General features: G+C 38.9%; 1 protein-coding gene and 1 non-coding gene across 2 annotated transcripts in view; one reads left to right on the forward strand and one right to left on the reverse strand.

Annotated features, from left to right (window-relative positions):
- CPA6 (carboxypeptidase A6) overlaps positions 1-24608 on the reverse strand; it is a 236602-nt gene that overhangs the window by 201995 nt on the left and 9999 nt on the right. The gene's annotated exons all lie outside the window — the stretch shown is intronic.
- LOC129084468 (U2 spliceosomal RNA) lies at positions 23458-23648 on the forward strand. The gene has a single exon (XR_008530597.1). It is a non-coding gene; the product is annotated as a U2 spliceosomal RNA (small nuclear RNA).

Genomic DNA, 24608 nt, shown 5'->3' on the forward strand with positions numbered 1-24608 from the left:
CATTAAGTTTATAATAATCTAATTTTATACTTGCTTTTAAAATCAATTAGCACATATCAATATGTTTTCTTATTGTGTCAATACTGAATAATTATTTTGTTTTACTCCCTGTTTCTTGTGTAAATCTCCTCTCTCCAACTGCATTTGTAAGACTCTTAAGAGAGGTGTATACATTTTTAAGTTCTTTATACCACACAGGGCCTACACAGTAACTGACATTGCCTAAAAGCACACCGTGCCTGGGAAAGGCAAAGACACTAATACACAGGCTGTTTTTGCTCAATGATTTTGCAATGGAATTAGTTGCAAAAGGCAAGAATGGTGGCCAGACATTTTATTACTACATTCTAGGCCCAGGTCCTTTTTGTTTTCCAAATATGGCTTCAAATAAGTTTCCAGAGGAAATCATAAAGACCAGAAGCTCATGGCAGGCGATTCCACATAAAGTAAACAAGGCAAGGGGATCCCCTGTTGAAATAAGGAGGGAAAAACCTGGAAGAATGCCATGGTATCAAATATCATGTTGCCACAATAACTTTTCCAAACTGTTATGTTGTGATGGCTTCTGGGCACGTGTAGCCACATGTGGGTAATAAAGAAGGGTTTAAATAGACTAATTAATTAGTTAACTAACAATTTTAAGTTTAAGCAGGCTCGTGCCTAAAATTTGAAGTAATGTTTGTACTCTTAACTGAGATGGACAAGCTTCAGAGGTTAGAGGATCCTCTAAAACTGTGTGTAAAATTTTGTGTGTATTTCCATTTTGGAGGGGCAGGTACATCACATTCATCAGAGTCACATAGGGGTCCACTACTCAAAAATCTTACCACTTTCTGGTGTAAATATTTTATTTTGACTCGTACGATTATGAGCCTACAAAGCCAGGGTTTTTCTTATATATTTCTCCACATGACTTTTCTAGTTCATTTCAAATACTCCAATGTAGTAGTTTTAATAGAGAGTCATTACTTATGGGCCTGAAGTCACAATGTCTTTGCTGGTCTCTGGAGCCAGATGTTTATATATTTACTTAAAGTGGGTCATGGCATAGTCATGATTATAAGTTGAACAGCACACATTCCTTCAGTTCTATAAATACCCGGCAGTTTATACACTCTGAAAGAAAAACCATTTCTGGTAATTAACCTCAAACTGTGTTTGCTAATCTAATATAAACCATTGTTTTGAATCAATACAGCCATTTTCCCCAGCAATCATTGGGTGGCATTCCCCTGGACAAAAGGAGGCTTTTGCAATCTGGAAGGTTTGCAAAAGACTTAAGTAAATAGATGTTGAAATTCTTTTGGTATTTTTTTTCAGAGACAAATGAATCATTAGAACTGCAACTCCAAGGTTTAAAACAATGTGTTATAATCAACATAAAGTATGGTTAAAGTTGGGGCAATGTTGCCTAAAGGATGATTTTTATAGCATGGGTCCTCTGTTTTCATCTTTCTTTCCAGTGACTTATTTTTTATGCTATAAAACATCAACAACTAAACATGTTGACAAAAGAAGATGTACAGTAATTTTACTTCAAGGGAGTTGCATTTTATACATTATCTGGGAATGAAAATATCCCAAAATGAGCAGGTATATTTTAGCAGCTCTAATAACAATATGCTACCATTCAAACATAAAATTCTGATCACCCCTCCTTCCCTGTAATCATGGATTTGTGAGGATTTATCTCCAGATTCTCCAACTAGCCTTCTTTAGCCAGGAACATATAAAGACAAGACAATGGCTAGAAATAGACATATATTCTATGACAATAGGCTATTGTAAACATGTTAATTAGTGCTGATGGAAACGGTTATTTCTTCACTGAGACACAAAGCCCCTCCCAGGGTCATCTCAGAGGAAACATGGTATACAGGAGAGGGCACAAACTTTGCAGTTAGAGTCATTCGTTTATTCTTTACTCACATATTTATTGTGGGCCCATTTTTTGCTAGGGAATATGGTAGGAAATTCCAGGTATCATCCCTGCTGCTCGGAACCTTATGGCCTCCATTCTAGGGGTGCTGTTGAGCACTCACCCATCAAAGCATTTACTTTGCTGAGCCTTAGTCACCTCATCTGTGAAGGCAGAGAATATTACTCATTTCTTAGAGGGTTGCGAAGAGTACATGCAAAAAAGTGCTCGGTTCAGTATCTTATAAGTAGGTAATATTTACATTTGAATTTTTATTAGACGGCTCCTTCTTAGTTTTGAAAGGATAGACACACCAATGACTATGAAAATGTGAAGGTCAGAGAACACATTTTCAATTCTTTGAGAACAAAGGGTTGAAAACAGAGAACACACAGAGAACAGCCCTGTGTGATGGCTCCATGAAAGTGTCCTATAGTCCAGTGAGGATTTTATTTTGAAAAACTGCCCCTAACCTCAGATGCCCTAATGGTAAGAGAATGCAAAAGCACCCAAGGGTTTAAATAGACCAAAACCAGAATTTAGGAATGTGTGAAACTGTGGCTAGAATCAAAACCACGGTGGCAAACAAGAGAAGCCTCATTTATGAAACTTTTCCTGGGAAGAACTGTAACTCCCTGTTAAGAGTGGAATGATTTTACTTCTGCATCAGAATTACTGCAGACTCTGAACTGTAACTGAAGACCTAGTTTAGTGGCTCCCAATCTTTGACACTTGAATACCCTTTTTCTCTCTTCCATGAACACTGCAGTGCAGAACACTATGTCTGTAGTGCTCAGGAGCATGGAGGCGCACAGAGAACACTGTACGTTTGTTTTTATTACTAGGACTGCCTCCACACTGAGTTTATTTAAATACTTGTCCATTGTTTAGCAAAGAAAATTATATATAACAAATAGTTCTCATCATGATGAGCAAAGAGCATTATTACTACATTGAGTTAATAGCATTTTAGCTCAAATCAAAGAAATTCAAGGTTCTCATGATCTTGTGCATCTTTACCATGGTAAATAAATGAAGGCCTTTCGGAAATACTAGAGCATTACAGAACCCCTGGCACCCCTGAATGACCTTGACAGGTCCAGGGAATCCAAGTTCAGAACCACTGGGTTTATTCTGAAGGTTCCTTTTCTTTCTGAAAAACACTTCAACTCATGGTCATTGAGATCATTTAAAGAGTTACCACCATTCAATCATTAATGTTGTGCTAATGATAAAAAAAAAAGTGTAAATAATTCCTACAGTGGTTACTTTTTAGAGCCTGGTCCACAGAGAGCCCCATCTCTGCCCTTTCTCTATAAGGCTTGGCTCAGGTATATGATTTGAATTACCTGAAACTGTGCCCCTGGCCGTAGCTGGTCGGAACATGGCCAAATAGACACCCAATGCTTTCTGCCCAGAATTTAGGATTTCAGCTGTGATGCAAGGAGACTGCAAACAATGGTCAGATGGGCACTGGGCTCTTAAGGAAAGTCCATGATCATGCCTTACAGTCCCCAGAGCCCTGCCTGAATCCTTGCAACAAATTTCCCATTTTGGTCTAAGGTAGCTCAAATTGGTTTCTGTTACTTGCAAACAAAAAACCCTTAACCAATACACAATTCAAATGCTAATTTGTTAGAAAACTGAGACTATGATAAATAATACAGAAAATATCAGATCCATTAGGTTTCTATGGAGAATCTGAAACAAACTTGTAAATAACAGCACTCATTTTCAGAGCCCCAGGATATAGGAGCAGGGACCCGGTCTGGGCTGGGGATCACACTCAGATTAATCCAATTTGGTGAACTGGGCACCATCTCTCCTAAGTATGGGTGTACATCAGAGATATTGTGGGTTTGGTTCCACAGCACTGCAATAAAGCAAGTATCGCAATAAAATGAGTCATAATCCTTTTGTTAGTGAAGGGTCTTGTCTTTAATTTGCAAAAAAAACAAACAAACACAAAAAACAAAAAAAAGATCCAAAACATCTGTGAAGCACAATAAAGCTAAGTGCAATAACATGGGGAATGCCTGTATCTATTTGCATCGGCTCACTGACACAAGCCTGAGAAGGCTCCAGGTTTGGAGTGGAATGGGATCCAAATCATGAATCCAACAGTAGTGTGTGCATGTATGCATGTGCACCCACACACTTGAAAGATAGGATGTCACCTTTGAGCACATAAGCTGTGCTCAAAGAAGGATGTCAGAGCCCAAGGAGAGAATTCAGGGGAAAGGGAAATGGTGTCTGTCTGCTGAGGAGCCAGTCAGCAGCGAGTCCCCAACATCAGGTGGGAAGTGGCGGTTGAGGAAAAGGCAGTCTGGTAGCATTCCAGTCAACACCCTGGTGGTATGGCTACGGCCAGGAGGAACAGCACGGTAGACAGACTCAGAAGGCCATGTAATACTCTGAAGTCCAAGATGACCTGCACTGGGACAGATTCCAGATCCTCATGAGAGGAAGGATCTCGCTCTCTCTTTCTCTCTTCCTTCCTCCCTGCTGCCAGTCCTTTTGACATGGTGAGCGTACAGCAACCCACACTGGCAAACGCAGTTGGGCGAGTACCTGGAGTTGTGACGGGAGCGAATCCCAGCCCAAGCCGCCTGGCGATGATGGCTGAGCCGCAGGGGATAGAGCTGAAATCATTCCAGGGCTGAGGCAGTTGGGACTCAGCAGGAGCAGTGCTCCCCCACCCAGGCCTTGGCACAGCTTGGGTAGAGAGAAACGGTGCAGCTGGACAATTAAAGCTGCCACCGTATGCTCTGCAGGGTCTGGCGGCGTCAGGAGAACCACTAGTCCAATTTGCAGACACATATTTACACCCTCAGTGGACTGCCAGTGCTATTGGGCAGTAGCAGGGAGAATTTTGTCAGGAACTGAAATCAGCAAAGCACGTGAATCAGCATGGCTTCCCGTGTTATTGCAAAGCACAGAGACACACAGGACACATTTCAAGTGCCTGCGGATTCACCACAGAATAGGACATTATCTTGCTCACAGAATCAAAATAAAGACCCACTAAGATCTGTCTTGGGAAGCTTATCCTGGGAGCAGAAATCCTCCTGAGGACTATAAAAAGTCCTTTTAGTAGGCCAGAGGGAGGTTGCTGAAACAGACATTCGGATCCACAGAAAGACTTCTCACCAAAAAGTAAACTCATTTTATAGACTAGCTCCTTTTCTAGGGACAACTCGTTTTTCAACAGTCACATTGATCATTTTAATAGACAAAATAATTTTACCCAAAGATTTTTTTCATACAGGAAAATGCCTGAATACAGGACCTGGTGAAATAGCTTGTCTGCAGCTTGTTGTTTCCTCATTTCAGGTTTTTATGAGTGAGTCTAAGGAGGCATGCACTCCATGCATGAGCTCATGGCTCTGCTTTTCAAAAAAAGGAGGGAAAAAATTCTTTCGCTGCTCCAGCATTTAAACTTGGTGGAAGCTGGCACACATGCATTCTGGGTAACAAGAATTAGGTTGTTCTGGGCAGTTTATAGGCATCCTGGGAATATTCATCCAGTGTTTCTAAGGCACAGATTTATAATTGCAGTTTCCATCATAAGCATTTGACACTATGAGCTTTGCTAAAGTACTTCCCAATCTCCAAATGGCATCATTTAGTTTTTCTTTAATTCGAAGAGAAGATTGATTTTATAGTATACTGGCTAGCGGAAGGCTACTTTAGCTATCTATATTAAATTAGCTTCTGTATATAAGTCCAATTTAGAGCTGCATTCAATTGCTATTTATTTTTGCTTCTCTCTCTTAGGACAGGGATGAACATGAAATTCAGGGTCTGGTGATTATTCAATGCTAGTTACCAACACATTTTTCCTGTTAGTTTTATACAAGCTCCAAATTCAAATAATTTTGATCTCAGAAGTATTTTTAAAATCTTCAGGATAAAATAGTTGTTCAGGATGGGGTTCTTCAGAAGGTTGTCCTTTAATTACTCAAAAGATCCCTAAATTTGAATCTGACTATAATTATTGTATATCTGCTTACTATACCAGAACAAGAAGCATCATAGCAGGTGCTGGGGTACACAAGTTGCCCAAGATCTCATCACCCATCTCCATTCTAAACATACAGGATTATCTCATGGGTGGAGGATTAGGGATACATAAAAACAGAAGAAAAATTATTGAAAGGAAATTCACTCTGAATGAGGTATCACGACCAAGGCATCGGGATAGAAGCACAGTCCTGATGGTGAGGACAGAGACAGCATGTGTGTTTAGGTGGTGACAACTTCCCAATGTTCTTAGGGTTTCTCTTTGTATTCTAATACTGAGCTAAAATCTGCCATCAATCCTTGTTATCATTTAAAACTTAGAATTAAGTGCCTCCCTAAACTCTCTCAGTTGTTTTATTGGGCAAAGTGGCAGCTGATAGACTGGGCTTACTGGAAATACTTTGCAGAAATAGAAGATTCATTATATTCAATTAGAGACACATTTGTTAAATATTTAATATGCATCCAGTACTTTGAGGATCCTGTTTCTACTCTTGATGAATTTATAGTATCATTTTGGAATTTAAAAATACATAAATTTTTAAAGTCCAGAGTAAGCCAAGCAGCTAAAAGAAACGAGAAGCTATTGTAGACTTTTGATATCAGAGAGCCACCTGCTCTGGATGAGAGCTCCTCTTAAGTCACCAAAAAGAATACTACCATTTGGCACCTAAGAAGAGAAGGTATGGTGGCTTCAAACATCTTAGAGCCAACCTGTGGATTTTTTTTCTTGATTTCACATAAAACAGTGGCCCCAAATAAGTTGATTTGCTCTTCTTGGTCTTTGCTAAAGCCAAACCACAGGGCTTGTTAGAAATGTAGAATCTTGGGTCCCAGCCCAACCCTACTACATCAGAACCTGCATTTTCAGAAAATTCCCAAGTAATTTCAATGCACATTAAGTTTGAGAAGCTTGACCATGTGTTTTCCACAATTCATCTATCTAGGTGATTTCCCTCTTTTAAAAAATATCTACTCTGCTCCTGCCTTGATGAAAACTCACCTCTCTCTGCAATATTTAAAGTAAATAAAGGGAAGATATTATTGGCAGCTTTCTAACAAGTTTCCCACTCCCGTTTGCCACAGTATTCCAACCAACATCCATACCAGCTGTGTTTGCCTATGATTAGGCAGTATAATTAATGCACCTAATGATAAACCAAGTTGATTTAATTAAATGCCTGATTACCGATACGTTACAACATTTGATTATTTCAACATGGAAAATGTCCTATGTCACACAAAACTGCAAATGTCTTTTTTGTTTTGGCCAACTAGACATAAAATAGTGATTATAATTCCTAAATACACTTATAGAAAAGTTATGGATTTCCAAAGTTGTCCTTTACGATAAGGAAATCTGCATTAGAGAAAGACAACAGTCTTGTCTAATTCAAAATGTTTTAGTTGGTTATCTGACATATGGCCTCTGGCTTTTCTGATGCATTTATAAAGAAACTGAATGTTAGGGAAGAGAGACATGGAGGAAATTATTAGTCACCAGTGAACTGGATGCATCTTCACCAAGTGATAATAGAACTTGACAGCAGATTGAGGGGAAAGTGGAAAAATTGACACTACAACTTTTGATGGCATGGCCTGTATCTTATTCATAACTATATCTTCAGCCAACTCTTTATAATTCCTTGAAAAATAGCAATTGCTTCAAAAATATGGGTTGAGAAAGTGAACAAATGATAGTCATAGCAACAGTAACAACAATGACGACAACAACAACAATAAAACCTTTCCACAAATGGTAGGGAATTAGAAACAGAGGAGGGGTTGAATGAGTCCCCATGAAACAGGCACTTCAGCGCTCGTTGAAGAGAGGAAAGACCAAAACCAAAAAGATCTCAGAACACAGGTCAAAAAAAATTATTCTCTGCTCTTTCTAATTCTCCTCTTTGTCCCTTTCCTTCTGGAACCTTTTCTTTCGTCTTTGATGGAAGAAATTAGGAAAAAAAATAGCCTGCAACAGAGGGAATGGCAGGGACTTTGAAGCCAAGCAAATCTGAGTTTGGATGTAATTGCCTGAAGGGTGTTTTCAATCCAAATTGCACAGATGAGTGAAAGGAGAGCAGCTGCACAGGGAAGAAAGAGGGGGAATGCTGGAAATAAGCACAACAAAGTAAAGAATAATAAAGATACCCAATTGCTGGAAGTACCCTTTTTCCTCTTTAATCCTTATTGTTTTAGCCCTAAGCGCAAACATATTAACCACATGCTCTTTGTAAAAGAGAAAAATGCTTCAAAAAGCATATAATACTGACAATGAAAATTCCCCACCAACCCACTCCCCAGAGTTATCCATTGTTAACCATATGGTAAATATTCTTCTAAGAATATTCTTGCTGCTTTATAATTTAACATTTTAATTATGTATTTTATACAAACAAAATGTTAATAGTTAATCATTGAATAGTGCCCCTTCCTTCCCCAAAGACACCCACATACCACCCTGGAATCTGTGACTATTCCTTTGTATGGCAAGAAAGGACACTGCAGATGCGACTGAGTTAAGAATCTTGAGATGCAAGATTAGCCTGATTATCTGGGTGGACCTGAAATGCAGTCACAAGTGTCCTTCTGAGAGAGAGGCAGGAGATTTGACACATACAGAAGAGTGGAGAGGGCAATGTGACTGGAGAAAGTTTGGTTTAGAATGAGGTGGCCACAGTCAGCAGTCACCGGAAGCTGGAAAAAGGAAGGGCAAGATTCTCCCTAGAAACTCCACAGGGAGCGGAGCCCTGTTAACACTTTGGTTTCAGTCTCGTTGGACTACTGTTAGTAGAAGCCGGCTATGGGGAGGTAAACACCTTTGGGGCTGAATCTGTAACATGAAAAAACACAGTGATAAGAATGTATGTAAGTATAACATTCATTAAGTTCTTTCACCTTCCAGAAAAATTACATTTGCATTCTCCCAAGAAAGCCTACCAAGGTTCAATCTCTGAATTACCATTTTCTAGAATATTAAACCTATTATTAAAACTACTCAATTTCTCATCAGTCCTGGTAGCATAATTAAGAAAACAATGTATCTATTCCAAAACTCAATCAAGGGTTTTAAGAATTCTGTCTTTCTTTCTTTCTAAAGCTAATTTGGGCTAAAGAAAACACAGCTAGGTAAAAAAAAAAAAATTTTATCCTTCTGGATAAGAATCAAGAACACAGAATTTGCAAAATCTTGGGGAAATCATTTAGGTCTAAGGATGACCAGGGGTTATTCACTGTCTGTGGTAAGGGGTAGGCATGCATGTCAGAAAATCCCTCTAAAGAAATTAATCTAGCTGGGAAGTCAGAAAAATTCCTCTGGCAAGAGGCTCTCCTCCACATCTTCATCTGGGCTAACACCTTTTCCCAAGTATCAGATTATTTGAACAAAGACAGGTAAGTGTTAAATTCAATTCACAGTTGTTGTTTGAACCTTAGGTAGAAGGTAAAAGAACTGAGCCCAGCTTTCAAAATTTTCTTTTGGCTCCTTTTTTTTTTTTCCTTTTTCATTGTTTTGGGCAAGTTGAATTGAGACTTGTGTTTAGACAATGGACTAGGCTATAGATTTAAACAAAATCTTTTTGTTGTTGTTGAGAATTTACTATTTATGAAGCACTAGGAGAATCATATAAAGTAGTTGAAGTCATGGGCTTTGCACTAAAGATGGCTTGAGTTAACCAAAAAAAAAGCTGGTAAAGGAGAGAGATGTCTCTGTGGGCTTGTTTGGTCATGATAGAGCTGAAACTTGAAACTAGAGGCTAAAGGTCAGGGGCCTTTCAGATAGGAGGGCAGAGTGTGGGCATGCAATCAGGCGAGGTGGAGAGAGTGTGGGCATGCTATGGCCGTGTTTGGGAAAATCAGCAGACCATGCTGACTAGAATAGAGATTTGTTTTGAAGTGAAAAAAGGAGTTCAAATGGGAAAGGGAAAGAGCTGTAGAGGGCCACATTGTAGGTAGCCTTGCATGCCAGACAAATGAATTTTGACACAATTCTTGAGATGTCAGAGCCCACTGAAGTGTTCAGGATCATCAGAATGATGTAACAGAAAGGCATTTCAAGAAGCTTAATTTGGTACTGATGTGCAGAATAGACTGGAGGGGGTGAAACTGGAAGCAGAAAGGCAAGTTTTTTGTTGTGATGTCCATACATGCATAAAATAATGAGTATGTCATGAGAGAAATGAAACCAAGGGAGGAGATTGTGAAAAACAGGAGTGATAAGACTTGGTGAGCCACTGAACTAGGGGATAAAGAAAAGTAACAGAGGCTTTGACTCAGGGTGGTTGAATTTCTTTAACTTCAATGAGACTAAGGAAAAGAGGCAAGAAGATTGTATGAGGAAAAAGAGGATAAACTGTCTCAGAGAAGTTGGCATCAACATGGAAATGTCCAGTAGCCAACTAGACACATGCAACTGAATTATGGGAATAAAGGCATGAGACTTATCAGAACACAGGCAATAGCTGAAATCATGAAAAGAGTTCAGAGATTTCTGTCCAAGATGGGGGCATGAATAGATAGGCTTTGCTTCCTTGCACAACCAAAGGAGGGACAGTAGCAAATTTAAAAAAACAAACAAACAACCGGAACTGCCAGAAAATCAAACTGTTGGGAAGTCCAACAACCACAGAGCAAAAGAAGAAATCATTTATCCAGATTGGTAGGAAGGGTGGAGACAGGCAGCTGGCAGAGAGGATGTGAGGTAAGGTGGCAGCTGGAGGACTGGGTGGGTGAGGCAGCGACTGGTAGACCCACATTTGCATGCAGATAAACTGAGAGAAACAGCTGGAGAGAAAGAGACTGTGCAACCCAGGGCTTCAGCACAGAAAAAGAAAGCCTCAAAACCTCTGACTAAAAACCTGTGGGGGTTGTGGTGGTGGGAGAAACTCTCAGCCTCACATGAGAGTTCGCTGGAGAGACCCACAGGGTCCTAGAATGTATATAACCCCACCCTCCCAGGAATCAGCACCAGAAGGGCCCAATTTGCTTGTGGGTAGTGGGGGAGGTGATTGAAAGCCAGCTGAGAGGCAAGCAAATGGCATTGTTTCCTCTCAGACCCCTCACCCACATACAGCACCACGACGCAGCAACATGGGTTGCCCTGCTTTGATGAATAACTAAGGCTCTTCCCCTTACAACATAACAGGATTGCCAAAACAAAGAAATATGGCCCAATGAAAGTACAGATCAAAAACTCCAGAAAAAATGCAACTAAGATGATAAAGAGATAGCCAGCCTATCACATGCAGAGTTCAAAACACTAGTAATCAGGATGCTCACAGAAATGGTTGAGTATAGTTACAAAAGAGAGGAAAAAGGGAAGGCAATGCAAAGTGAAATAAAGAGAAATATACAAGGTACCAACAGTAAGTGGAAGGAAACCAGGACACAAATCAATGATTTGGAGTGGAAGGAAGAAATAAACAATCAACCAGAACAGAATGAAGAAACAAGAATTCAAAACAATGAGGAGAGGCTTAGGAACCTTTGGGACAACTTTAATGTTCCAACATGTGAATCATAGGGGTGCCAGTAGTAGAAGAAGAAGGGAAAGAAACTGAAAACTTATTTGAAAAAATAATGAAGGAGGACTTCCCCAATCTGGCGAAGGGAATAGACTTCCAGGAGATCCAGGAAGCTCAGAGAGTCCCAAAGAAGTGGGATCCAAGGAAGCACACACCAAGGCACATCATACTTACATTACCCAAAATTAAAGTTAAGGAGAGAATCTTAAAAGCAGCAAGAGAAAAGGAGACAGTTACCTACAAAGGAGTTCCCATAAGACTATCCGCTGATTTCTCAAAAGAAACCTTACAGGCAAGAAGGGGCTGGCAAGAAGTATGCAAAGTCATGATAGACAAGGACCTACATCCAAGTTTATTCTATCCAGCAAAGCTATCATTTAGAATGGAAGGGCAGATAGAATGTTTCCCAGATAAAGTCAAGTCAAAGGCATTCATCATCACTGAGCCCTTATTATATGAAATGTTAAAGGGACTTATCTAAGAAAAAGAAGAAGATCAATAATATAAACAGTAAAATGACAACAAACTCAAAACTATCAACAATTGAACCTAAAAACAAAACCAAAAATAAACTAAGCAAACAACTAGAACAAGACCAGAATCACAGAAATGGAGATCATGTGGAGGGTTATCAGGGGGAGAGGGATTAATGGGGAAAAGTGTACAGGGAATAAGAAGCATAAATGGTAGGTACAAAATAGGCAGGGGGAGGTTAAGAATAGTATAGGAAATGGAGAAGCCAAAAAACTTATATGTACAACCCATGGACATGAACTAAGCAAGGGGAATGCTGGTTGGAATGGGGGTGCAGGGAGGAGGGGAATAAAGGGGAGAAAAAATGGGACAACTGTAATAGCATAATCAATAAAATACACTTTAAAAACAGCAATTCACATTTTTGAGACAGGGAATGTGGAGTTCACAGAGAGAGCCCTAATTGATAACCTAAGCATGAGGCGAGGGTGGGAGTAAGCTGTAGAGAGGTCCAGTGATGGAGACGGAAGAGAAGTGGTCAGAGAGAAGCCAGCAATGTCACATTTGAATAATGTCACCAACTTCTAGGAAACAGAACTTAAAAAAGGAAGGTGTGGTCTTTGGCAATGTTATAATTGTATCTCTGCATTGTGTTCCTTAAACTTAACAAATGTCTTACTCTGGTATGTTTGAATTAGGGATGTTGTGCTCAATTACAACTTTGCTCTGGCTTTTCTTTGAATGTTGATCATTTCCTGGATGACTTCATTCTCTAGTGGAGCAATGTGTGTTTTGTGCAGCTTCCTCAACTCAAGAGACATCAACTTCAGCTGTTCTTACTGCACAATTAGAAGGTAGCAGGTAATACTGTCACCAAATATTTACTAAGCAACCTACTATGTGAAAGACCCCATCTTAGGGGCCGAACAAACATTTTATTCACTTATACTCTTCCTTTTGACACAAAAGGTAAGCATTACAAATGTTTAAATAAATCACATGCAGGCTGGGGAAAAAGTCTTAAATCTCACATATGGAGTTAATGGTGCCAAGTTGCTTGTTTTCATAAGCACCAGAGCTTTTAAAAGCTGAGCACTCTGGCTACGCCCATTAGGTTACACGGTCCCCTCAGACTTTGTTGTATGACATCTGGTACTTTACTGCCTTCAAGGCTAACTACAAATACCATGCATGCCATTTGCTTTGTCTCTGTTTTTCTAAAAGGTTCCCTTTCCATTTGGTCTTTCTTTCTCTATAAGTGGTGATATCCTTCAAGGGTTTTAGATATTGAAGGTCTGGTGTTAATCGATTTTCTTTTGACTTTTAAATAAGTCACACATCCATTACTCAGAAAAGAAGGGAATATATGCTAAGATGTATACATTAACTTGCAAAATTTTTAAAGGATAGCGTTGCCCAGATGACTTTTAGTTTTTGATATAGAGTATATGATTGTGCAAAAGACTAGGACACAACTAATATCTGCACACTGACTGAGAGGGTCGGGTGCAGATCAACAACAGAGGCTCAAGGTGACACTATTTTAATGGCAAAGCTGGTATGTTACTTTAACAAAAACCTGTATCAAGGATTAATGGCTTCAAGTGTGTGAAAAAAATGAAATTTTGCAAACATGTTTGAATTTTACACATCTGCTTGCTATACAGGAGGGCTTAGCACTAAAAGGTTTTTTTATGTAGGGGCTTTACAAATGTTTGCTGCCATTACTGCCTATATTACCTTTGGCAGGTAGATTGACCTTCTTTGTTGATAAATTTCATCCATGGTTCACAACACTGATCCATAGATGAAACGCATCAGAATCACTTGGTAATCATTTAAAAAAATTGACCCCTGGGCCCAATTTCTGTATACTCTGATTCAGTATATTTGGGATATGTTCAGGGTGTTTTTATTTATGTTTATTAGATTTGCAGGTGATTCTGATAAGTAATCAGCTCTGAGGTCAGGTCAGTTCTTTCAAGGTGTATCATTCTGGGACTGGGAGATTCTGTGACGTAAAGCAGGCTGTGATCCAGGGCAGGCTTATGTTTTCCATGTGCTAAGTGTGGGCATCCAGGCACTGAATCTTTTCCAAATGAGAAAATGATAGTCCTTCTCTAGTGGGCTGAAACAGTCACTAATTTATAGACTTGTAAATCTTGGTCTTTAAGTAAGCAAATATAAAAAAATTCAATTTTAGGAGAAACATTATCATCTTGTCCTATGATGCCCTTAATTTCAAAGGCATGTGAAGCATTTGATATTTTTTTCCCTTATTTTCCCAACATGTGTTGGAAGAAGAGATATCATGAACACAATGACATACACAAAACACGTAAACCAAACTGAACCCAAGTTTCCTCTTCTCTCATCGATCTATGATGACATATATAATTATATTATAAAGTTAAATCTCTCATGTTGCTATCTCAGATCATTTTAATATTTAAGGGAGAAGGGAATCTACACTCACACAATACTACTGCCACCATTTCTTACTCACCTCCTAAAAAGAAAAAAGAAAAAAGGAAAAGAATTAACATAAACAACATCACAAAGAAATATCCCTACAATGCAAAAACTGGCTAACTTCAAAAATAAGAGTATATACATTACTCTAAAACTATTTTCATTTAATAATGTGTCATGCACATTCCTCTAAGTGAGTATGTGCTCAAACTCATCCTTGGTAAAAACGTCATAATATTTGTTTTGTTCTAGAATCTAACCTGATTTTATTTGATCCAGAACATAATAGGACTGCAGGAATAGCAAACTGAAGAGACAAAGCAGAAAAGACAGTGCTCTAATTGAGAATTAAGTAACAGGAGTGTAAGTCATTAAATGAGTAACAAAACAGTTGAGCTTGATGGAAGAATATTCTTTTTCTAATGCTCATACTTTTAGAATTCCCATTATCTGGTGCCCTGTGGACACACCCGCCACACTGAGCCTGTGAGAGATGCCGTGGAAATGAAAAGCACAGTTACGGACTCTCCACACAACGTTGCGCTCTTCAGAAGTGGCAGAAGCCTGGTTAGCCTGACATTCTATGCAAAGATCCATAATGTGGTTCCTGCAGATGGCACTGTTATCAACCACAACGTCCCAGGCCCAGGGTATCCACATCCATTGCTGCCTCCGTTTTGGCAACCCACCATCTGCCAACTGCCACTGCGTCTGCGCACGAGCACACTTTTTGCTCCCCTCCCCGCCAGGCGCCTAGTGCTGCACCCCACCCCTTACTACTCCATAATATTCCATAGTATAGACAGATGTGTATCAACATTTTTCCAATCATTATCAGTGGACTTTTAGTTTGCTTTCGGGTCTTTTCCTTTTTTTTTTTAATCACTACATACAGTGTTGCAGTAAACATTGTAACACACATGCTAGTTCTTTTATTTTGGGCTGGTATTTTCCAATGAATGGGATGGCTCAGCATGAGGGTGCCAAGGTCTTCACTCTTAGTATATTCTGCTGGGTTATTTTCCAAGGAATGTGTAGCAATTTCACATTTCTACCAGCACAGTACGGGATTCTAATTTCTTCCACACCCTCACCAGCACCGAGCATTTTCAATCTTTTAAAGTTTTGTTAATCTGATTACACTCAAAATGGCAATTTATTGCTTTAATATGCATTTCCTTGTGCGGGAAATGCACCTTTTAATATATATTGGCTCTTTGTATGTCTACTTCTGTAAATAACCTTCTAGGATAAAATTATTCTTTATACTCTTCCTTGCATGCTGTTTAAAAAATAATAATAATTCCATATAGATCAATCTGTCAATTGGCCTAAAGTAAGGGACTGTAAAATCATAAGAGCAAAAGTCCACATTTTCATAACTTTGAGTGGGAGAGATATTTTATATTTTAAACAAGATACATCTAAATGCCATAAAGAAGGAAAAATTAGGAATTTGAATTTATAACTATTAAAATTGTTTATATTGTCTTTTGCCTTATAGAAAAAGTCAAGACAAATGATAATTGGTTAAAAAAAAGCATATGTGTAGTAAGTGATACAAAAGATTAAAAGCCTTAATGTACTATTTTCTAAAAAACCGATTTTAAAAAAGGCAAAAGGAAAAAGAAAGAAGCAAAAGAAAAATGAGCAAAAGATACGTGTCAAGTGATACTTTTTTACTCTCATACACTGTCTACGGAGATTCCTGTTTAAAATGTAGATCAAGTATTTACATCAGAATATTGAATAGAAGGTATATCTCCTCTCATGTGTCCTCACATTTACATCCTTCTCTGCCTATAGAGGTGGAGCCTCTTGACTTTTGGCTCTGATATTCTCATGGTATGTTATCTTTGAAAAACCTCACATATCTAATAATCACATCTGAAATTTCCTTTTGACATTTCCTTCCACTCTCCTCTTTCAACTCTGGAGCCAACTCACAGCAGCTGAACTTCCCCTTGAAGCCAACAGCTAATATTCAGAAGACCTCATACACAAAGCAAAGGGCCCCACTGAGCTCCAATTCACTATTGCAGGTGTGCTTTACAATGGAAGGACCACAACAGTTGTAGAGTTTAGAAACTCAGTTTAGGAAAGTCACCTACATTGTTCTTATACACATCAGAATTTAAAGTACAGTACTTGGTATGTCACACGTGTAAATGGGGAGCAGCTGAAAAAATCTGAGATACATACACATGATAGTAAGCAATCAGGCCAGATTTTCTTTGAAAAACCACACAATTAAAAATCATCAGAGAACAGTATAAACATCGTGTACCTATTACTCCTTTCTCCTTTGATGAAGAGAGCACATTTCTCACCAGCTTTCATCTGCTATAATAACCATTCCCAGTAAACACGTCATTCAAAGTCCTGCCTTAAATAACATTCCTAGAAATCCTTCTCTTGTCTTAGACTCATCCCCCAACCTTCAGCTGTCAATTCCTTCTGACTTGGCATCACACTGTACAACTTCTTTACATCTTTAATCACAGTTTCAGTTAACATCTGCCACCTCAACTGGAGTGTCAACTCAGTGAAAGCAAGCCCCACATCTATTTTGTGTGGAATGCTCACCACAATACTAGGTACATAGCTGATGATCAATAAACATTTGTTGAATGACTAAATGAAAATCAAAGTAACTTGATTATTTATATCATACCTGTTGTAAGAAGCTGTGGTTTTTATTGTTTGTTCATTTGTGCATTATGAATCTCCCTCATGAAAATATGGGCTTCACAAGAAGACAGGCTTTGCCTTCCTTATTCCTCACCCTTTATAGTCCTAACATCTGAAACAATGTGGGATATATAGGTGCTCTGAGGAAATTTGATAAATAAATAAATATAGGCCCCAGTATATGCTCTTGTTGGCTAGCTGACTGCTATCTTGGAATAATCATCCCCTCCATTCTCAAACCTCCATGACTGAATATTGGGAGCACTCCCAATCTCTATATATTTAGTTTAAGTCATTTACATAAACTATGTACCAACATATTATCTATATTATAAACATACAAAAAATAAGGAGGCGATAAAATAAATGCTAGGTATACAATGTGTTTTGGGGCATCCTATTTTGGTGACCCATTTTTCTTGATGATAATGAGTCACCAAGAATTAAACTGCAATCAGCTACACAGATGCAAAGCTAATTGTTTTCAGTAATCTTTAACCAAAAGCCTCTGTTTTTAAGACAAAAGACTCTTTAACAAGTTTCTAGAATGCAGAAGAGGGAAGCAAAGAGAAATGATTTGCAAGGGATTGAAAAGTGGTTTTTATTCAAAAGTTCTTTTTCTTTTAGTTGTAAGGTTGAAATTACTGGTTAGGGAGAGAATCAAGCATCCATAGATCATAGGTGAAGTCTACACCAAAAGTGAGAAGTTCAAAGCACTGAAAGTCAGGTAAAAATGAAGAATGAGGGATTTTACTTGGCAAGGGAGTGGTAGAAAATTTATGCAGACAAATTTCCCTCTCAATCCATGCCCCACAAAGGCAAAATGAAATAGCCCTTAGTCTCTTCTGGCAAGTTAAAAGATGTCCAACCTGGACCTGGTTCTGATTGTCACTATTATGGCAGCTTTACGAAGAAATTGATGATGTGGGAAACTGCTAGCAACTCTTTCTCCTGAATTTCCTTTCAAAATATTAATGGGCTAGTTCAGGCTGGGAAAAAGATATGTCATAGAGGAATATATGTAAAAACGTAATGGATTCTCCCTTCATTCATTTCAAGAGCTTTTTCCAGACCCATTTTATTAACTTTTAAATGAAAATCTGAATACAAATGTAATTATACTGTGGTATTGAGACTGCTAAAGGGTTTCTATTTGAAAACTCACCTACTTAAACACATATCAGCATGACGCTGGTTGTTCCCAGTGCTATTCTACACTGAAAAGCCTCAAGCCCTGCTCCTGTGTTTCACAGAGTCCCCAAGATCTACACGACCACACAGCAAGGCAGCCGCATTGGTCATTTAATGCTTTGTTGGAGTACCCCAAAATCTCATTTTTACTGAGAAATTAAAAAAATGAACATGCTTTAAAATTTTTTAGTCATTAGTTTGGCCCCAGGTATTAGAGTTATTAAATTTATTGACTTTTGATTCTTACTTGCAATGCTTCTAGAGCATTTTGGCATAAGGCACCAGAGAAGACAAAATCCTTGTTATAGTGTCGATTTTTTGGCAGGGTGGGGTGGGGGTGGGGACTTACACATGTTTCAAATTACTTTTTTTTGGAATATAAAAATTGTTTATGCTTCATGTAGAAGGAGTAAATACAGAGAAAGTATAACAGGAAGAAAAATATCATCTATCATGCTATCACTTGGTCATAATAATTACTTAATATCTGGGGGCATTTTTCCCCAGGCATAGTGAACTATATCATATGTAAGAAATCATAGTTAAATGAGCTGTTAGTTAATACAGCTCTGCATCCTGTTTTCTCCCCATTTCACACTGTACCTAGAGCACTAAAAATTATTTGTAGGCATTTACAATGGGTATAAAAATTCCATAATATGCGCTATAATTAACCTTTCTCTTTTGTTGAATGTATAGGTAGTTACTGAAATTTTGATTAAATAAATAAATTAGTGAGAAATATGTTTCCATTCACTCTCAATCTTTGCCCACCATTTCAGATAATTCTCTCAGGAAAGCTTCTTAGAAATGCAACTACAGGAAATACTAATACTGTGAACTGCTTACATTTATGGAATTTAAAGTATTAAGTTCTGTCCTAAGCACTTTACATATATAAACTAACTCAATCTTAATTCAATTATATAGATGAGGAAACTGAGGCAGTAACTTTTTCCAAGGCCATAGAAAGCATCAGCAGCCACTGAGCCTGTTAGAAATGCAGTCTCAGGCCCTGCCCCGGCCCACCCAAGTTGAAAGATGAATCTGTGTTGTTAACAAGATCCCCTGGTGATTTGTTTGAAGATTAATGTTTGAGAAGCTCTAACAAAATACTCTACAAACTTGATAAATCTTTGCTAATTTAATGAAAAATCTGCACATGAACTGCTAGTATTTCAGAGCGTTAAAAAAAAAAAAGTCCTTAATTAAAGCTTACGTTAGGCTGAACCAAATGAAATTTTAACACTAAAAAAGTCAAATACTGGCAGCTGACAGTGGTTCAACTTCAGGAGGTAGAAGGGCAACAATAGTAAAACTCACAGGTTTCTGCAGTCTGTGTAGAGATTGGACTTCAGGAAGAGGAAGAAGGGGTTCCTTCCCCTAAAGGGTATTCAGATTAGTCAGGAAGAATAAACGATTAAACAGGCCATTCAATACAAAGTGATAAATGCTACCCTAAGAGCACTCTGAGAGCTCAGGACAAAGTTAAGTGATGTTCTGGAAGATAAATGTTACAAAAGAAAACAATGATTTGTCTCTTTTGATGGCAAGAAAGATGGGCTGGCAAGCCTTAGCCAAGTTATTAAAAATGGGCAGCCCTGTAAACTGCCCGGAGTCTAACAAAACAGACAGGTGAAGGATATAAGGCGTTCCACCAAGTGTGAGACATGAATTACCACTGGAACTGTGAAAACAAGGTGACTGTGTGTCCTTGATGGTGACAGCAGGTAATGGAAGTTACAGGTCTTACCACTTGGGGCACCCTATTCTCATGGGCCCCAACTTGGCCATTTCTATTTTTTTAAGTTCATGGAGATTTTCAGGTTGGGTGAAATGGAGAACTGGCTTTCCATTGTGCTTCAAAATGAACAGAAGAATCTTAGGAGTAATTCATCCTTAAAGATACAGCACGTTAACCAGAAGCTGTGCTTAATAACTTGTAAATAAATTATACAGTATATGTAAGAGTACAAAACCTTTGTTAAATATTTGCACACCAAATATTCAATTCTCAGTATAATTCTTTTGAGTATGTGTAATTTGCTATTAGAGAAATGAGATTGGTTCATCATGTTGATTTTCCACCTTCCCACTGGTTGGTTTAGAATGCTTAATTCTGGGGGAGGCGGTTGAACTGGCAATAGTTCCATTTTACCATTTCATCTTTTTTTCGCATTAAGATCTCTTTCCAAGAAAGAACTGACCAAGGGTTGGGCCCATGGTGAGCTATTCGTCTGGTAGTTAAACACTCTCTATATAAGTTGCATTAAAGGAAAAAAAAAAAAAGCTTGTTCACATACAAAAAAGAGGCCAAGCTGGTGGCAAGTCCTTTGGCATGTCATACATTTTCTTGAGAAACTATGCATTAGTGTCACAACTGGAGAGTGATTCTCCAACCTTGGGACCTTCCTGTTGCTATTTCCCAGCTGGTCCTCATCTGTCCTTCTTCTCCAACAGCTCCTTAGTCAAACCTCTCTGAGACTTTTTCCAAGTCTTTCTCACAGGAACCAACTGATTTCACAAAATTTCTGTCTGGATATTTACAGATTTTACTAAAATTTGCTCCCATGGGCAGCACACTGAGCTGCAGCCATGAGAGGCTGTAAGTCTGAGGATGCTTTAAACTACATAACACTATTTGATCATTTCTATCTGTTCAGATTTTTATTCTTTGCTTATTTTAAAGGAAATTGCGTGTTCTTTCCAGCACCGCTCTGTTTCTGTGGTACCTGGAATATATATGGTGATCTGAGTAAAGGAATTGCAAACAAACTTTTGTTCTTACTGCAAAAAAATATCTAAGGCATTAGAAAAAGGTGAGCCAAATAAAAGGACAAGGACAATAAACTTCTGAGAGATAAACTGGAAGTACTTCGGTTTTTAAAAATTGTTGAAAGACTAGAGAAGATGTTAAACTCAAAATGGATTGAAAAAGAAATGATTTATAATTTCAGGTGAGTTCATATGTACTCCTTAGAGAATAAACAGCAATGACAAAAAGGCAAGGTCGCTTCTCCATGCCTGGTACAAGACAATGGCCAATAAACATGATGACCAGCTGGTGCCCATTCTGGCTGTAGACAGGAAACAGCAGCTTAGGCTCAACCTCAGAAATCTCCCCAATGCAAAATTCTGGTCAAAGCAATTTTCGGGGCTTGTTTAAGTAAAATATCTGAGACCAAATCTGGGTAATCACGTGAGTGATACCTGGAACAAACCGAGCAGGGGGAAAACGACATGAGGGTGGGGAATATCACACTTAGGCACATACAGGTGGCAGTTCTAGGGACTCACATTCTTCCTACAGCCATAAAGGGCAAATGGTTTCTATTTCTCACGACTTGTCATTGGTGAACTCTAGTCTGGCAAAACTGTCTGCAAATGCTGGCAGCCTGATTCCTAATTTATTGGTTTCTTTCCTTGCCTGCCTCCCATCTTCTTCCCTCTCTCCCTCCCTCCGTCCCTTCCATCCATCTAACTTTTACTGAATATGCCAAATGCTACTAAGGGACAGTGAAGATACAGATAAGAATAGGATACAGCATCTTTCCGTCAACTTACAACCAAAAAGGAGAGCTAGAATACACACAGACAACCGTAACGGGACCTCAGAGGAGGGAGCCATCACACCGGACTGGTGCAGCATCAGGGAACTCTTGCAGGAGGAGTAGTGTTTGAAGAGGCTCATGAAAAGGGGACAGGCATGGAGGGGGAGGCCTTCCTCAGAAATATGCCACCTACACAAGGTCACGGGATAAAGGAGGTGGAGGTGATTTTGAGGCATTTCACAGTGTAAAGAGAAAATCCATAGAGGGCTATCTGCAGGGGAACCGCAGTAACAAAGGATGAATAACTGCTCCCCTCAACCACTCAGACCCCGCCTCTGTGTCATCTGAGTGCTCGTCCTTCACGGTGGTTCTCAAACTTTAGCTTCTACCTCGAGAAGGGCTCCTCAAAGCTCAGATTGCTAAGCCAGTCCCCAGAGTTCCTGATGAGGGGGAGGGTGTTGCCTGAGAATTTGCCTTTCTCACAAGTGCCCAGATGACACTGATGAACCACTGTTTGGGGACACACCAACCAGGCTCCCATGCTGGACCCTATGCTTGGCACTTTGTACCCTCACATGGCTCCTGGTCTTACTTTATTTCTCTTATGTCTTCTTCACACATTCTTTATCCCCTTTCTATGCTTTATCTATCTTCATAGCCCTTATCAGAACTTAACACTATGGTTTATTAATTTCCTCTTATCCTATTAGAATATAAATCCCATGAAAGACTGTTTTATACACTGGTGCCTAAAGCAGTGCTATATTCCTATCACCTAAATCCCTGTCTGCCTCTAGGCCTTAAAATAGTGTTGGGCACATGGTAGGCACTCAGTAAATAGTGTTGACTGAATTAATGCGATGTTGTCTTGGAAAGAAGGGCAGGATTAGGGACCTGTATAGCTTGAAATAGAGAGGATGGAAGCCAAGACAACTCAGGTTAGATGCTGCACTGCCTCCATCTTATCAGTAGAGATACATTTCTTTGCTTTTATTAATAACAGGTTTGGGATTGGGAGGAATGGAGGGGTAGGCAATGAAGTAAATGGAGTTTTTAGAAGCTTTGTTGTGGACAGCAAACTATCACAGCAAAGTAGGCTTCCAGGAGAAAAGAAAATAAATCCTCATTTTGAAAGGGAAAATCAAGAGTTAAAGATTTTAGCCAGAGTTGATAGACTTAAGTGACTAATGCACCTGGAAAGCTGTTGTTCCAGGAGCTGGAAGGCGTGACCACTGTGACTCCTGAGGTGCCCAAGAAATTCAACCTTTGTACCCTAGGGGGTCTGCAAGCCACAGAGATGTATCTGAGCCATTTTGTTCCAGGGAGGGAACGTCCTTCCCCTGTGATGCAGCTACAGAATTGTTGAGCAACAGATAAAGAATTACTAGGAACACTGATGTGAGACTGAAACTCTTATCCAATAAGCATATTTTTCAAACAGCTTACCAATCCTTCTATCCAGTTAACCTTTTTCCAACCCCCTTACCCATCCTTTCATCTCCTTATAAAAAGGTCGGCTTGAAAAGAGATGTTAAGAAAAGTTTTTGAGGGTACAAACCCTGTCTTCTCAGATCCCTGGCCTTCTGAATAAAGTGCCCATAAAGATTCAATTCTTATTGCTTCTCAGCCTTTTGGCTAAGATCAAGTGTAGCATATATTCTTATTAGTTTAATATCTGAGACATCTTCTATTTGAGGACATTAAGTTAAATGGACTTTTGGAGCTGAAAGATGGAATAGGAGCTTGCTCCATCCACTCTGTACCTTGACCTGGTATTGCAGTACTTCCAGGAATGGTGCACCAGAAAAAAAAAAAAAAAAAGATTCAATTCTTGTTTCTATTTATTGGTTCTGGTAGTGACAGGCAGCATGAACACCAACTTTTCTGGTTTCAATTTTAGGCAGAAGAAACAAAGCAGACTATATTGACTTCTCTAGGAAATACCGAACTGGTTTTCCTATCAGATATACTATGATGATTTTTTACTCATCTCTTGCAATCATTTCCCTTTGCTTCCACGCAGAGATCTGAAAACTTAGAGAGCACGGAACTCCCCTACCCATGTCCTCCTCTTCTATTCTGTAGGGCAAGAGCTGAGAATCTTCTTCAACAGCAATTTTCTAACTACACCAAACAGCTTGCTACACAGGCTTGTCCCAAATGCTCCTAACTTTCCCCTTGTGTACTAATTTTGATGCCAAATACATTGCTATCACATCATCATGCACATATTATATACATTCCATGGAAACATGATTGATAAGCTATCATAGGACACCAACCATATCTTATGACTAGTTTTACATCTTCATTACATTCACAAAAATCACAAAAAGGAATTTAATAGACATTTAGGCAATTCATAAATCCATCTGATAAGAACAGGACAACCTGAAAGGCAGACGGGGAAGTAAAAACACGGTCAATGAGGTCACATGTACAAATGGTTACAGATTCTGTAAGTGTAAAAGAGACCAGGATGCTGATCTGGTGCTAAAATGTATGATTTGTAAAATGTGTAGAAATTTTATCTTTTAGCAGTTGGTAATCTAAGGCTAAACTGCTATAAAAAGACAAAGAAAACAAAGGTGGAGAGAGAGCAGGAAGAGGGTGCATTGACCTAATATACTTGCATTGTCATTTGTTTTTTTTGCCAGTGTAGATCATTGGATTAAAATATAAGCTTTCAGGAGGCAGAGACCCTACCTCTGTCTCTCTCCTTTCAAGATTCCTAACCCTACTTGGGAACAAAGATTGGTGGTCAGT

Source organism: Pteronotus mesoamericanus, unplaced genomic scaffold (genome assembly GCF_021234165.1).
Source record: "Pteronotus mesoamericanus isolate MK-2021 breed Mesoamerican mustached bat unplaced genomic scaffold, CSHL_Meso_final scaffold_174, whole genome shotgun sequence".
NCBI lineage: Eukaryota > Metazoa > Chordata > Mammalia > Chiroptera > Mormoopidae > Pteronotus > Pteronotus mesoamericanus.